The sequence below is a fragment of the Grampus griseus genome (assembly GCF_964374135.1).
Source record: "Grampus griseus genome assembly, chromosome: 4".
Taxonomy (NCBI): domain Eukaryota; kingdom Metazoa; phylum Chordata; class Mammalia; order Artiodactyla; family Delphinidae; genus Grampus; species Grampus griseus.
Window position 1 is genome coordinate 81,788,331 of NC_138997.1, and position 16,010 is coordinate 81,804,340.

The 16,010-nt window shown below is 42.8% G+C and overlaps 1 protein-coding gene across 3 annotated transcripts in view; it reads right to left on the reverse strand.

Moving 5' to 3' along the window:
* Positions 1–16,010, reverse strand: part of TBC1D1 (TBC1 domain family member 1) — a 231,486-nt gene that overhangs the window by 153,202 nt on the left and 62,274 nt on the right. The window lies entirely within an intron of this gene.

Consider the following 16,010-nt stretch of genomic DNA (forward strand, 5'->3'; position numbering starts at 1 on the left):
CCCTCGAAAAACTTGAAGATTAAACAGTCTCTCTGGGCTCACTCTTTAGCAAAGGAATGCATACGTTATAAAATAAACCAGCACCTGCTTCCTGGTCTCTATACACAGCTGGAGAAGGTACGTAACTTATGTTGGCTTTGACAGGAAATGCAAAGGCTGAGAAGATACAAGAAGGAGGAAATGGCTTCTCTTTTCCATTTGTGTTGGAACCACCTTCCGTTTCTTGCTTGTAAGTGGAGAAGCCTGAACACGGCTCTCCTCACCTGGAGTTTTTCAAACATGGTAGAGGTTATGCTCTGAGTGAGGTGAAGATAAATTCAACCTTCAGGTGATGGTCAGAATTTACCTAAAGTGGCCAGATTGATTTGCACCCAGCCCTTTGGAACCTTTCTGTCTGCGGAGGCAATGTGGCTTCAGAGACAGCCCACGAGGAACAGGGGGCTGGGCGTCCAGGTGGGCACAGCTAACTTCTACTTGCTCACGACTGGCGGCTCATGTTGAATCTCTGGACCTGTTTTCACCTTCTAAATTTTGGAGGTTAGACTCATGATCTCCAAGGTCCCTTCCAACCTTCCCTCAGGAACGCTATGGAATATGTACTAAATTAAATGCCCATGATGAGTTTGTTCCTGGCAGCCTTAGCTCAGGGTCAAGGTAGAAATGAAACATACCTGCTCCCCAGTCTCAAGGTCTCAAGGGTGCCAACTTGGAACTTTTCCAACCTACAGTTGGTTTCTTGCCTCAGGGGAAAAGATGGCAAGAACAAATGCCTACAGTACAGTGGAGGAGGGGTCACCTGCCTCCTGTTTGAGGTACTCCTTCTCCAAGATCGAGGGTCAGGAAGGAACAACATCCACTGAACACGTGTTACACGCCAAGTGCTTTCATATATTCTCATTAACGCTCACAACTCCAAAGCCATGGGGGCTGGACCTCCCAGAGCCCTGGGGGTCAGACCCCTCCCTGAAAAGCTGTAAGGGCAGAACTTCTGCCCCACTGTGTCCAGAAGGTGGGACCTGTGCCCCAGTGGGGCTGACGGGAAGAGAATCAAGCCAAAGAGGATTATGCTAAAGGCTTAAGGTCTCATGGAGTTTGCCTTGTAGTTTCGACTTACTTGGGCCCTATCACCTTCTTCTCTCTTGATTTCTCTCTTTTGGAATAGTATTGTCTATCCTACGCCTGGCCCACCATTGTACTCCAGAAATACGTAACTTGTTTGATTTCACAGGTTCACAGCTAGAGAGAATTTGCCTCAGGTTGAATCATATCTTGACTCTCACCCATACCTGATTTAGATGATATTTAGATGAGGCTTTGGACTTTAGACTTTTGAGTTGATGGTGGGATGTAATGAATGTATTTTGCATATAAGAAAGACATGAATTTAGGGGGATCAGAGACAGAATGCTATAGAATGAATGTTTGCATCCTCCCAAAATTCCTATGTTAAAACCCAATCCCGGACTTCCCTGGTGGCACAGTGGTTAAGAATCCGCCGGCCAATGCAGGGGGCATGGGTTCCAGCCCTGGTCTGGGAAGACCCCACATGCCGTGGAGCAAGTAAGCCCGTGCGCCACAACTACTGAGCCTGCACTCTAGGGCCTGCAAGCCACAACTAATGAGCCCTCGCGCCACAACTACTGAAGCCTGCAGAGCCCGTGCTCCACAACAAGAGAAGCCACCGCAATGAGAAGCCCGTGCACCACAACAAAGAGGAGCCTCCGCTCACCGCAACTAGAGAAAGCCCGCGCGCAGCAACGAAGACCCAACGCAGCCAAAATTAAATAAATAAATAAATGTATTAAAAAATAAACAATCCCCCAGGGCCTTTGGGGATGATTAGGTCATGAAGGTGAAGCCCTCATGAATGGGATTAATGCCCTTATAAAAGAGACTCCAGAGAGATCTTTCTTCCCTTCCACCACGTGAGGATACAGCAAAAAGACAGCCGTCTATGAACTAGGAAGCCGAATCTGCCAGCACCTTGATCTGGGACTTGCCAGCCTCCAGAACTGTGAGAAATAAATTGCTACCGTTTATAAGCAACCCAGTCTCTGTGTGTGTGTATATATATACATATTTTGTTTTGTACATTTTTGTTATAGCATCTCAAACAGACTAAGACAAGTACTAATAATAGTAATAGAACATGATGTGTATTGAGTGCTTACTGTCTACCCGACACTGCTAACACCAGCAAACCTTTGCATCGCGCTCTTTAGGGATCAGGCATTTGTTCTAAGCATTTACAATGCATGAGGCTGGGACCCGGATTACCCTGTTCAGGATGGGGAAACTGAAGGGGCAAGAACCAGGATTCAGGCTCAAGGACTATGTCAACTTAACCACTTTATTACCCTAAATATCTCAAAACTCTGCTGCAAGCTGTTATTTATTATTTTGCAAGCAAGGAAGCAGAGGTTGAGCAATGTAAAATCAATCATTCACCCAAGGTCTTACGTGGGTAGAGCTGAGGCTCTCTGCAATGTCAGGAAAGCAAATGGCCCTAAGCGCTATCCACACAGCTTTGTGCTCTAAGATTTCAGGTATCTAGTCTGGCCAAGAGAGGTTTTCGAGACAGCCACCAGCTTGCAGCCAGCAGCGGGCTCTGTCGGGGCAGAAGTTCTGCCTCTCTCTTAGAGCCAGGGGCTGAGCCAATGCCCGCTAGACTAGATGGATGTGAGCTTGAGATGGCAGCAGATTTTAATGAATCAACAAATGAATAAGAGAGAAAGGGAAGGAAGAAAAGCTAGTTCTCTTTGAGGCTAAGGCAGCAGGGCCCTTCCCAAGCGTCCAGCTGGGCCAGGGGCTAGTAAGAAGGAAGTGAGGCTGCAGCAGGCTCCCCAATGAGGCCACGCTGGGGGCTGGCAAGACAGACCCAACCTGAAGCCAGAACAAAGCATGGACTGGGCTGTTGGGTGTTGGGGAGGTGGGAGCAGGGGTCCTCCCTGTGAAAAGCTGGCCTGGCTGATGGGCTGGGGACCCTGACCTCCCAGTGCCCAGGAAATTCAGCTGGATGGGGTATGGCCCCTGCACAGCTTAATGAGAATCTGATTCTTGGATTGGATGTATCAGTGGATCCAGGACAAGGTTTCCTTATGTGAAAAACATCACCGCGCCCTTTCTCTCCAAGGGCCCACAGCTGGCCAAATCCAAGAAAGAGGCACAGGGCTCCTCTGGGCCAACAAATGCTGCTTTACAGTTTGGTTTAATCCAACCAGCAGTGATTTCAGGTATCCAACCCTGGCCCACCATGTGCACAGCAATGGAACTTAAGCCACTGAAGTATCTCCATTAATTCGCGATGTCACTTGATAAATATCTATTGCACACATTCACACACCCGTCCCTAGGGATGCTACAGTAAACAAGCCACGCCCCCCCCCGAGGAATGTCATAGGGTCCAGTGGGCCCATACAGCAAGCAAACAGGAAACTGCATGACCAAGTGGGAAGTGCCACTAGAAGGAAAAGAGGAGTTGCTAAGAAAGCATGCAGAGAAGGCATTGGGGGCGGGGGGTGGAGATGGGGAGTGGTCTAAGACTTGCAAGCAGCATATGAGGCTGAAGGGCTTAAGGACACACCCAAAGGCCAAGTAGAAATTACCCACTGAAGGGTCAAAGATGATCACTAATGTACAAAGGAGTAGAATCTGATACTGGACTTTTTTTTTTTTTTTTTTTTTTTGCGGTACGCGGGCCTCTCACCGCTGCGGCCCCTCCCGCTGCGGAGCACAGGCTCCGGACGTGCAGGCTGAGCGGCCATGGCTCACGGGCCCAGCCTCTCTGCAGCATGTGGGATCTTCCCGGACCGGGGCACGAACCCGTGTCCCCTGCATCGGCAGGCAGACTCCCAACCACTGCGCCACCAGGGAAGCCCTGATACTGGACTTTTTATTACGTATGGCATTCTTGTTTTCTAAGGTTTTCTCCTTGATTATAAAATATTTAAAAAACTTAAACAGAATAATATGACAGATACGCAGGTAGTTACCACTCAGTTTTAACAGTTTTAAATATTTTGCACATATGTCCATTTTTTTAAAAGAAGTAAAGTGTTACTTATAGAGCTCTTCCCCTCCATCCCCTGAGGTAACCACCATCCTGCACTGGGTGTATCTTCCCCCGCCTCTGTTTTTATATATTAACCACATAGGTATCAATCCACAAACAATATAAAGTAGCATTTTGTACTTTTAAATTTTTTCCTACATGGTGTCATAGTGTATATATTCTTTTAGAAATTGCTTTTTTATATTCAGTACTGTGTTATTTTAACTGCTGAATGGTATTCAATTGTATTAAGTTGCATGATTATTGCACAATTTAATTATCTCTTCCCTTTTTGATGAAAATTTAGACACCCCCCCCTTTTTTTTTTGCCATAGCAGCAACATCCTTATACTTGTCTCTTCATGCACACGTCCATGATGTATCCCTAGAAATGGAATTGCTGGGTTAAGGGTATTCACATCTCCGGCTGTACGCACATGGCCACATTCTGCTGCCACTGGGCCAATTTATACTCCCACCTGCATGCTTATGATCCTGTTTCCTCACATCCTCACCAATCCTGATGTTACCAAGCTCTTAAATTTCGCTGATCTACAGTGTGATATGTTATTTTTCTCACTTTAATCTGCCTTTCCTGGGACTTCCCTGGTGGCGCAGTGGTTAAGAATCCGCCTGCCAATGCAGGGGACATGGGTTTGATCCCTGGTCCGGGAAGATCCCACATGCCGCGGAGCAACTAAGCGCCACAATTACTGAGCCCCCGTGCCTAGACCCTGTGCTCCACAAAAAGAGAAGCCACCGCAATGAGAAGCACGCACACCGCAACGAAGAGTAGCTCCCATTCACCGCAACTAGAGAAAGCCCGTGCGCAGCAATGAAGACCCAATGCACCCAAAAATAAAAATAAAATAAAATAAATTAATTAATTAAAAAGTCTGCCTTTCCCTGGTTGCTAGTGAGTTGCCCATCTTTTCATATGTCAAATGGCTATTCAAGTTCCCTCCTCTGTAAATTGCCTATTCACATTGTCAGGCCATTTTTCTACTGGGTTGTCTTTTTTAAAAAATTGATTTGTAGAAATCCACTATATATTCTGGATATTAATTCTTACCAATTGTTCTTTGACTTAACAATTATTTAAAAGCAATACTATTAAGACAATCAGTTAAAAGATGAGTGTAGTCTCTTAAATATGCACACCTTCAACCAAATGCTTTTTTATTGACTTTAGCAGAGGACCTGGCTTGTATTTTCTTAATGGTTTCATATTCCAAGGCCAAGGGCAGCATATGCAAACAGACGTCTGAAAAGAAGAGTTCATGTTCATTGCCGAAGAGATACCTACACTAAATGGTTAATTACTGTCCTGGAGATGTTAAAGACCCTCAGAGAAGCTGCAAGCCCTGTGCTGACGACAGACATACTTTAAATCAAAGACCAGGTTATCACTGGATTTAGGGTGATTTTTAAAACATTTTCATTTCTATTCAGTTTTTTGTTCAACTTGCTTTACTTCAGTTTAGAATTTGACTTTTTATCATTCCTCATAATAATCCTGAAAAAAATCAAAATAATAACCAAAAATTATCACAACTATTAACATCCTCATAACGAAATCCACAGACTGGAAAGTTATCATCCTGTTAAACCTCTTTATTTACAGGTGATGAAACTGAGGTCTGAGAGGCTAAGAAATTTATTCATTCATTCATTGAACAAATATTTATTCAGCTTCTACTGTAACAAATATCATTTAGGTGCTTACTGTGTATTAAGCTAAGAATTTCATTTGAATTTAGATATTAAACATTTAAACATCTAAACATTTAAACAGAATTTAGACACATTTAGTGTCTCTAAAGACAGTTTTAAGAGGTAAAATTTTGGAAGTTACATAGCTTGCACAAAGTCCATGGCCCGTCAGTGGAGGAGGTGGGGTTAAGACCCAGGGATTCTGACGCCAGCAATACTTCCAGTCTTGTCATAGGATATGCCTGTGGTGCTTGGCCTGAGTTTGAAACACAGAGATATGAAAGCTGCAGGAGAACAGGGACCTGGCATTCACACAATAACATGTCTTCTTTCATAGATGAAACCCAGTTCTGGTGAAGGTGGCAATGGATAGGCAGGAGCTTATGCCCATACCTAATAGAAACTCATCTTTGCGTGGCACACTGACCCAAGACAAAGTTTACTTACATAGAGAACCCCCCAGAGGGTCAGCTCCTGGGAAAGAGTAAGTACTTAGTCTTCATGGTGAACCAACCAGACACGGTCTCTGCCCTCATAGGGTTCACAATCTAGTAGAGAAGACAGGCAATAAGCAAATAAGGAAACCAGCGAAATGTGTAATTACACAGTATGGCTAAGTGCCATGAAGGAAGGGAACAAGGTAATGTGGGAGAGAAAGGCTCGTGGGCAAGGGACTTACTTGAGAATGTGTAGTCAATAGGCCTCTATTAACACTAACACTGAGACCCAAATGAGTCAGCCATGGCACAAGTTAGGAGAAAAGCTTGTGCAAAGGAAGGAAAAAAGTATCTCTGTGGGTAGAGCAGAGAGGGTCAGGTAGAAAATGGCTCAAGACAAAGGCAAGTGACAGATTTCTCAAGGCCTTGAAGGCTATGGTAAGGTGCTGTACTTTTTTTTAAAATTTTATTTATTTATGGCTGTGTTGGGTCTTCGTTTCTGTGCAAGGGCTTTCTCTAGTTGCGGCAAGTGGGGGCCACTCTTCATCGCGGTGCGCGGGCCTCTCACTATCGCGGCCTCTCTTGTTGCGGAGCACAGGCTCCACACTCGCAGGCTCAGTAATTGTGGCTCATGGGCCTAGTTGCTCCGCGGCATGTGGGATCTTCCCAGACCAGGGCTCGAACCCATGTCCCCTGCATTGGCAGGCAGATTCTCAACCACTGCACCACCAGGGAAGCCCCTGTACTTTTTTCTAAATGTCATGGGGAACTATTGGTGGGTTAGGTAGTGGAGTTACATGATTGAATTCTTTACTCAGTCACTCTGACCATTAAATAGAGAAAGGAATACTGGAGTCAGAGGTGGGAACAAGAGACCAGTTCTCCAGTTAGGAGGCCATTGTGATGGTGGCTTGGATCAGGATAGTGACAGTGAGAATTAGGTAGAAGCAGATGGACTCAAGACATATTTTGGAAACAGAACCAACAGGACTCACAAACAGATGGAAGGTAGAGTATGAGTGAGAGAGAATGATCAAGGATGACCTTTAGATTCAAAGAAATGTGAATAAAGAACCACTTATAATTATTTTTCAAACATTTTATGATCTGTCTAGAATTTTTAAACTTAACAAACCTCCAGGGAGAAACGTGAGGGGGAGACAAGGTCACAAAATTATGACTCTTCTATAAGGAACAGTGTGGCAGTCTAGGACTGAGACTTTGTATCTCTTCTGGAGGTCAACTCTTGAGCATCCTTTGCTTGGGAAGGAATCTGGACCCTTGGCCTCTGGCTGCCTCATATGGTTCTTAAGCAGCCATATCTAGCCGGCGTTTCGTGAAATAAGATGCTCAGAGACATAACTATCACCCACTTCAGTAGCAGCAGCAAAACTACTAACACATACAATAAATACCAATTCCTGATTTAGAAAGCTCACTAAATCCTGGAATTCAGCCATCACGGAGCAACTCCTCAAGCCTCGCAGGTGATCTAGATTGACATCAGACATCTACGAAAACTTTGTACAGAATCCAAGACACGGGCATAAAACTGCTTTAAGTTATAAGACGTTAGAAGCAAGATGAGAGTTCATGAATGTCATTTAACCATGCGGACATTTTAAGATAATCAATGTTAGTCCAACTGCAAATGGCTATTTTTTCAGCATTCCACTTCACTCTCAGTCTTCTCTTGATTATCTCCTTTGGCTTCTAGGACCTCCTTAAGGCTTCTATCTTGTTCCTGTAGGACTGGAAAGAGACGATGTGGGAAGCTCTTGACCTGACCCCGGCCTTTTCTCCTTTATCCTTTGCTACTTCCTGTATGCTGATTTCTCTGCGGGAGCAAATCTTGTTCACACATCCCCCAGAGTAGGAGCCTCAGTATGGAAGGAGGGTAGAACAAGGCGACGGTTCCGGAGAATAAGAAGGAACGTGACCCACTTTATATTTAAGTAGAATGTTAATTATCGCAGAAATTGTTGTCGTAATAACTAACTTACATGCCTAGAGCATGATCTGGGAGCCACGTGACCTCGTGCAAAGAGGGAAGCCCCAAGTCAGATAGAGCTGGGCGGGGTCTCAGCACACAGCGTACTGTGAGCCTGGAGACTTGGGCCAGTTTACTTAACATCCAAGCCCTATTTCCACAACCATAAAATGGAGCTAATGCCCATCGTTCAGGCATTTGAATGATCAAAAGCACTTAGGAGGGCAAGCAATAAACAAACAGCAACATTTATAGCATTTCCTAATTTTGGATACACGGTTTCACTTCTTACTAACCTTGAGTAGATTCAAGTCTTCCTTTTTTTTTTTTCAAGTCTTCCATTTTTGACTAAAGCAGCACCCCAACGTTCTTCCAACTGTGAGGTGCCAAATTATTTTTCACCCTGACTTCTCTCTTTTGCCAACTCTGATCTATTGGGAGCAGAAATCTAGCACTTAGTGGTGAATAGAGTTACAAGGCCCTATCTGGGCTCAGCGGTGATGTCATAGGTAATGAGGTCTGGCATGGGCACAGGACACAGGAGGGTGGTACTGACTGCATCCATTTGCCAACCCTCCTCCAACCCAGTCCAGCCTCTTGATTCACAGCAGCAAGGGGTCACTTCTGTTACTTAGTCCTAGAGATAAGTTGAAGGCAGTTTTGCAGGGAGTTCTTCCAGTTCAATAATAAATATGCTTGTTTTCCAGTGCATTCCAGGAATCTCTGACCCATGTCCATGTGCAAAAACATACCTGTTTCTTTGCATAAGGCCCATCTCAAATACAAAGGCCATTCAAAGATATTAACAGAACTCTTACTTCTAACCCGAGACAACTAGCTAGGAAATGACAGAGCCATGACTTGGACCTGGTATGTATCGAGTAATTAGCCACATGCAGCATTGAACTTGAGGTCAGGCAGTGAATATATATATGTGAAATGCCAGGTGGAAGGCAACAGGGAGTGGGGACGCTGGGGAACACAGTGTACATGCAGGCATTCAGCTGGAATTGCTTTGCTTCAAACACTATGGTTGACAAATTTTAAAAGTCTGCAGCCCACCTGTCTGCAACCTTTTACCATTATACCCTTAACAGAAACTATTGCTACTGCTTTCATTCAAAGTGTTTTGATGCATTCATTTTAAAAAAACGAATAGCCTTAAAATGGTTCTCTGAATTTGGGCAGAATAAAGTAAAAGATGTAGTATAAGTGTCCTAAAGAAGTGATAAACTGGTGAGGTCTAGAGGTGTGAGAGCAAATCCAATCCAGGAAAGCTTTCTGGAAGAGGTGGTATTTGAGCTAGGAGAGATGGAATAAATGCTTTACTTAAGTAAAGAAAGAAAAAACTGTCAGGTAAAAGAAACAGAGGTGAGCAAAAGGAGGAAAGCTTGACTATGTCATAAAAATAAACAGTCCTATTTTGTTGGAGAAGAGAACACAAAACCTTGGAATTAGAGGGAAAAGTGTGAAAAATCATCTGAGACCAGATGGGCAAGGCCCTTGACCACCAAGCTAAGGAGTTTGGCATTTATTGGCTGGGAATGGGAGCTAGACAGGCCAGAAAGCTTTGGAGATAAAATAGCCTTATCAGAGAATGGGGTTTCTAGGAGATAAATCTGCCTCTTTTAATTTTACAGACTGTTTCTTAAGCATACCTTTTTCCTAGACAACTTCAATCTGAAAAATATGTCATTCTTCTTAGCATATGTTTTTAAAAGTAAACTTGGTCACCATAAATGTATATGAGAAAAGGAAGCATAAAAACTAGCAACAAATAAAGCAAATGTGGCCATCTGTTTCTGTGGCTCTAAGTAGTGATCAGCAAAAATTGCATTTTAAAAAACATAGAACTACAGCTGAAATCATATTTTCCAGTGTAGGTTTCCACCGGTGACTACTTATAATTTTATTTGTATGGCATTTTCAATACAATATACCATCTCCAGCACATCATGAAAAACTATCATCTATTGCCTTATAAATGCAAGAAATGAAAATGGCAGGAAAAGAGGAAGGGAGGGGAGGAGGAAAATGATACGTGGCTTGTCGGGAAATGGAAATCAAATGTCAGAATTGACCTTTTCAAAGTAATGACGAAGAAAAAGAAACATCAAACAATCTGTTCTGAACTTTTATGAAAAAGTAGTGTAGGATTAAAAAAAAATGGAGTTTGGAGTCAGAAAAGCTGTGTTGGAATCTCAACTGTTTCCCTTTTTTATTACATTCTTGTGGTGAGATAAATTTCCTCCTTTCTAAAATGATGATTTTATTTTTTACTTTATCCCTCACTGGTTGTGAGGTATAAAAGTGTCACACAATATCATGGATCATATGTTTTCATCTCTTTCCTTCCTTTGGAAAGGAAGGGATATGCCTGCCATATTGTGCTGCTGCTGTGATATTACACAAACTCAACAGCTAAGTTCTCCCAACCTACAAAGGGAGTCTAAACGTCCCTTTGGTCAGCTTGGGCCTGCAGGCAAGGGGAGGGAGGGAGCGATGCAGCTAACCCCAAGGACCAGGTAACAATATCCTTTACGTTTCACTGTGACAGGTATCAAGTGACCTCTCCGGGGGAATTCATTACTGTACTTCCCTTTTCTCTAGATTAATATTAAAACTAGTTGACCCCCTTGAGCACACCGTATGAGGCCAAGGGGGAAAGGCACAGAAGGGAGGTACAGGGAAAAAACATTTGGAGATTTCAAATGTGTTAAAGTAAAGCACAACGAGGATAATGTGCTGGAAATTCATTCATTTATCGCAAATATTTAGTGAGCACCTATTTGGGCCAGATACTGGGTAGGCTATGAGGATATATCCGTTAACAAACAAAAAAGTCCCTGCCCTCAACAAAACTTACATCCTAGTGAAGAAAGAAACAATGAACAAGACAATAAATGCCTATTCACTTTTTTCCTATTTTACTTTTTACAACTTCTTAAACTTATCAGATTACATATGGCTCTTAAATTGCTTGTGCTTTACAGTATTTTTCAAATAAATAAAAATTAAAACAGAGTTAAAGGAACTTCCCTGGTGGCTCAGTGGTTAAGAATCCGCCTGCCAATGCACGGGACACGGGTTCAAGCCCTGGTCCAGGAAGATCCCACGTGCCACGGAGCAACTAAGCCCGTGTACCACAACTACTGAGCCTGAGCTCTAGAGCCCGCGAGCCACAACTACTGAAGCCCGCACGCCTAGAGTCTGTGCTCCACAACAAGAAAAGCCACCACAGTGAGAAGCCTGCGCACCACAACGAAGAGCAGCCCCTGCTTACCACAACTAGAGAAAGCCCACGCGCAGCAAGGAAGACCCAATGCAGCCAAAAATAAATAAATAAATTTATAAAAAAAAAAACAAACCAACAGACTCCCAGGTGATGCTGCTGTCCAAGGACCACATTTTTAGAGAAATGAGGATGTAAGCCACTACAAACTGGACATTCCATTACTTTCAGCTGAACTCATCCTTACTGCCTACTGTCCCTCCCCACATACCAGGCTAATCACACTAACCATCCGAACTTCTCAATGCATAGGACCAACCTCTTGGGGCTGCCTCATGCTCAACCTTTTTTTTTTTTAAGTGGTTTTTATTTATTTATTTGGCCACGCTGCATGTCATGCAGGATCTTAGTTCCCCGATTAGGGATCGAACCTGTGCCCCCTGCAATGGAAGCGTAGAGTCTTAACCACTGGACCACAAGGGAAGTCCCTCAACCTTTTCTTGAAGGAGTTTCTGTAGATTTTACCACTATTCCACACATCAACCTGGGTCACTTTTCTCACTCATTAACTTATTTGCACTTACTCCCATATATGTTTCTCTAGGATGTTTTATTCAAGTCGTTCTTTTTTTTTTTAACATCTTTATTGGAGTATAATTGCCTTACAATGGTGTATTAGTTTCTGCCTTATAACAAAGTGAATCAGTTATACATACACACATGTTCCCATATCTCTTCCCTCTTGCGTCTCCCTCCCTCCCACCCTCCTTTTCCCACCCCTCTAGGTGGTCACAAAGCACCAAGCTGATCTCCCTGTGCCATGTGGCTGCTTCCCACCAGCTATCTGTTTTACGTTTGGTAGTGTATATATGTCCATGCCACTCTCTCCCTTTGTCAGAGCTTACCCTCCCCCCTCCGCATATCCTCAAGTCCACTCTCTAGTAAGTCTGTGTCTTTATTCCCATCTTGCCCCTAGGTTCTTGATGACCTTTTTTTCTTCTTAGATTCCATATATATGTGTTAGCATACGGTATTAGTTTTTCTCTTTCTGACTTACTTCACTCTGTATGACAGACTCCAGGTCCATCCACCTCACTACAAATAACTCAATTTTGTTTCTTTTTATGGCTGAGTAATATTCCATTGTATATATGTGCCACATCTTCTTTATCTATTCATCTGATGATGGACACTTAGGTTGCTTCCATGTCCTGCCTATTGTAAATAGAGCTGCAATGAACATTTTGGTACATGACTCTTTTTGAATTATGGTTTTCTCAGGGTATATGCCCAGTAGTGGGATTGCTGGGTCATATAGTAGTTCTATTTTTAGTTTTTTCAGGAACCTCCATACTGTTCTCCATAGTGGCTGTATCAATTTACATTCCCACCAACAGTTCAAGAGTGTTCCCTTTTCTCCACACCCTCTCCAGTATTTATGCTTCTAGATTTTTTGATGATGGCCATTCTGACTAGTGTGAGATGATATCTCATTGTAGTTTTGATTTGCATTTCTCTAATGATTAATGATGTTGAGCATTCTTTCATGCGTTTGTTGGCAATCTGTATATCTTCTTTGGAGAAATGTCTATTTAGGTCTTCTGCCTATTTTTGGATTGGGTTGTTTGTTTTTTTGATATTTCAAGTCATTCTTAAACAATTACAGCAACATGTTTAACAGCCAAAATGATTTTGAAAGACTTGAAATTTAATTGCAAAATTATTGAATTCCCTAGTAGATTTTATATATTATATTATAGTTGTGTTCCATTTCAGTAATGTGAAATTAAAAACTACCTAAACAGTGTTCTTTGCCAGTAATGACATGCATGTGCCTCTCCTTGATTAAGCCTTAATTGCACATGGCACTTTGACACATTTTTTATAAAGCTTGATATTAACATGTATCAGCTTAAAACTTAGCTCATAAGAATCATTCACGCTCACTCTCAGGTTATAAGATTACACCATCCCTCTCTTATCTCTTCAAGAAATTCCTACCTGATTCTATTTCATCAATTAACAATGTGCTTCTCATATCACATTGTATTTCCATGTATTTTTAAAAATATTACTCTGAAATTTAGCATTCATACTTTTCAGCCCAAACTTGCCAGAAAAGGCACTCAATTATCGGATTTGAATGCAAGCTACGTCGAGTGCCAGGGTAGGAGGGGGATGGAGGAGATGAGTGTGGGCGATAAGTCCCTGCAGCTGTCACAGACTGCACATCAATCAGCACATCATCAAATGCGTTGACTTCCACCGTAAATGAGCACAATTTAGCTGTGGCCCCAATCAACCCAACACCATCGCAAAATCTGTGCAAACAACGAGGATATAAGGGAAAACTGAAAAACCAGGACTTCAGAGATGGAGGTTTTCATTCAAATTCTACCAACGACTTTGCACAAGAATATCAGCCTCCTCTCGCCCCGTCCACCCCCCCCCCCGACCCGCACCCCACCCCCACCAAATCAGCAGAACTTGAAGTCACACACTGTAAAAGTGAAGATCTAAAACCACCCTACAGACATCCACAACTGCTTCAGTAAAGACAGAAACAAAAATCTCAAAGAACAGTGTGAGGATACCAGTATGAATAAATAAATAACCTCAGGGCCACTGGTATGAACTGGAAGCCTCCGGGCTATGAGTGACCACAGGCTCTGTGACAGTGTCAGCCTTGCCAACACTGGTAGCTCACTTTTGCTTTCCAGGTAGATCTTCCCCCTCCTTCCCCGTCTCCTTCAAATCTCACCACAGTAATGGTGAGCAATTAGAATCCAGGGAAAGGCTTATTCATAGTCTGAGGACTCTTAGGTACTAATGTATAGATTTGTACACTGGCAGAGTGGGGCGGCATGGTAAAGTACATGTCCATTGTCATCTGAGCCTGAACTTCATGGTAATATTCTGAAAGCTAAAACTTGTAACTTACTGCCTTACTCGTCCAGGCAAAGACTGTCACCTCTTTCTAGATCTTCAGTACTTAATCCCCTTGGACAAATACTATAATCACTTTACAGATCCTAAGTGCTTTACTGAGCAGATACCCTGATCTCTTTCAAATATTTGTTTTGAACATCCCTTTCAAATACCCCTTTTGAAGTTTGTTAATTTATAATCATAAGGTGCACTTTCCCATCTCGCTAAGTGTCATCATGTCTTGTCTTCTCTAGCTGAGGGTCATGAGGCCCCTTCTCCCCACCGCTGACCACATAATGTGATACGTTTGGACATATGAACATCTCTGTGAAACCAATGCAATTTACCAAACATTTCCATCACCCCCCAAAATTCTTGTGCCCCATTGCAAGCCATCCCTCCCTCTGCCCCATCCCATTTTCTAGAGTTTTATATTGAATATGAATGGAATGATATAGTGTGTACTCTTTGTATTGGTGAGGGGAGAGCTTGTCTCACTCAGCAAATGATTTTGAGATTTTCCACATTGCTATGTGCATCCTTTTTATTGGTAAGTAGCATTTTACTTGCCACCTGTTGATGGACATCTGGATGGTTTTCAGTTTCAAGGCTATTTTCCATTTTGGGCTATGACATATAAAGCTGCTAGGAGCATCGGTACACAAGACCTTGTGGGGACATGTATTTTTGTTTCCACTTAGATACCTGTGGCTGTACAAAAATTTTATAAAGCCTAGTAGAACACCTGGCTTGTATTCCCCGGGCTGAAAAGACAGATAGCTTTGGCATCACCACGACTTCCACTCCCACACACCCTCTCCAGACACCACTGGTCCCCTGCTGCTCCCTCTACAGCCACCACAACTCAGCTTCCTCCTTCCATAGCTGATGCCTCTAATTATTTTCCTGGGGCCACTGCTGACCCTTCAATGCCCCAGTCACGGTCTAGCCTCTCCTTGCTGATATGACAGAATCGTTCACTTCCTGCTCAGACAAAACGAGGGTATTGTTTTAACAGATTCATATGATATGGGCTTTTCCAACACTTCTAGTCAATTCAGATTGTCTGTATAACAGTCAAGACACCAAAGCAAGAACAAATTAACTTCAAATTAAGATATCAAAGTATATTGCATTCACCTATTTTTTAAATGTTACCCCTTTACCTGGCACCTTCTTTTAGAGAGCCAATGTTTCTTTGCAGAAACAAAATAGTATGGCTTTCTGTCGTATTCGTTCCAGCTTTGCTATAAACACGTGGTAAAATAATATTTTTAATGAAGGCCTGTCTCTGCTGTCAACACTCAAAATATCCATGTTTCCGAATGAATCACAGCTGACTTTTATTTTGGCTGTGATTCCAACCTGAAATTGTCTCAGTGAATCCACATTTCAAAATTTCAACCCATATCCATTCACGAGATTCTATGAAAAAGACCTAAAATGTATTTCATTTCACAAGTGTAAAACAGAACTGCTAAGTTTAGGTACTAATGTGGCATTGATTTCAGATATAAAGGCTTTGTATGGGAACCCTGGATGTCACATCATAATCTTATGGTATCTGCTCCCTTCTGTGTAGAAATACTGTGGACCGTTTGTTTGGTAAAGAAGAAGTACATGGCATGGTACTTCTAAAATTACATATGTAACATCTTT